Below are 1,374 nucleotides of genomic sequence, written 5' to 3'. Positions count from 1 at the left end.
TTCACGTGACGCCACAGCCGACATTTGTAAGAAAAGCAATTAATTGCGTTTTATTTTTGGTTTTGGCAATTCAAAGGCAGATGTCGCTGAACGCTTAAGTTATTTGAAATTGTCGAACTTACTAGTTAATGAACACAGGCACATACTAGTTAATGAACTAGTATTTTTTCTAACTTGTTTGGCTTTTCCCTGCAGGGTATTTATAATCGCGTTGTTTGTGTGCGTGTTTTCAAAAGCAATCCGCTGGGGACACATATACTTGTACACAATAAGGTTCATTATCAATACTTTAATAACTAAGCAGCAGCGAATAGTAGCAGTAGAAGAGGAGCGTGCCAATATCAGTGCATTGTAGTGGAAATAGTAAGATGAAAAGCAGCTTGTTAGATGAAGTGAAAATGATATGCTAGTGCCATATCACTTATATACATACATATTTATATGCACAGTTGTATTTAGTTGGAAATTGTGGGCGATATACTAAAGCGCAGAGACACTAAAGTGGATTTTCTTTTCTTATTATTGCAAAATTATTATTTGCTTCGTAAGAATAGATGTCTTTCAAAGCTGTTAAAGCTTTTATTAATTCATATTTTATAAATTGGCGATATAACAGCTTAAGCGATTTTGGCCGAATTCACCCCCAGTGATTACCGCATCGTGCTATTTCAGATTTGAAGTTTTTAAATCCATTGGCTGGTCAGTGGAATCACTGTTTTTTTTTAATTTCCCGATCCGTGTTATTTGCATTCATTCTATCATTCATCGTCTTCGGTACTCGCCGTCATAAATGAAGTTATTCTTCGTGTTTGGCGCTATAACCGCTTGGGCCAGATTTTTAGACAGTCATCAAAAAAAATATCTGTTCCGACGATTTTATCTCTTTTATTGGAGCTCGTTATTACGTGGCGGATGCCTTACTCAGCGCACAATCAGAACCTGGGAATCTTAACATTACACTTTTTTAAAGCGACCCGCTTGCTCCAAGCCACACTACCACTTTCAGGCACACCCCATGGTGAATGAATGCTTCAGATTGCAGAGGTCCGTTAAACTCAATATGTCGGAGTGGCCCACTAAAGCGTGACAGGGGTTTATCACCTTGGCAAGGGTCGAGAACGGGGAAAGGTACAAGAGTGGGAGTGGAAGTTGAGATGCTGCGGTAACGATAACAAATTCTATACATATCGAAAACCATAGTGATAAAAAAATCGATTATAGATAAGAATATAGTGGAATTCATCGCTTAAAACAATAAGAATTTCGGTTTAGATAGCGACAACACTCGTTGTTCATAAAATTATCGATAAATACATCAGTATCGAAATAAAGTAAAAATGTAGTTAGGTCTCTGCTTTTACAAACATAAAGAAG

The sequence above is a fragment of the Rhagoletis zephyria genome, unplaced genomic scaffold (assembly GCF_001687245.7).
Source record: "Rhagoletis zephyria isolate East Lansing unplaced genomic scaffold, Rhagoletis_zephyria_1.1 Rzeph_scaffold_15096, whole genome shotgun sequence".
Taxonomy (NCBI): domain Eukaryota; kingdom Metazoa; phylum Arthropoda; class Insecta; order Diptera; family Tephritidae; genus Rhagoletis; species Rhagoletis zephyria.
This window is presented reverse-complemented; position numbering follows the sequence as displayed.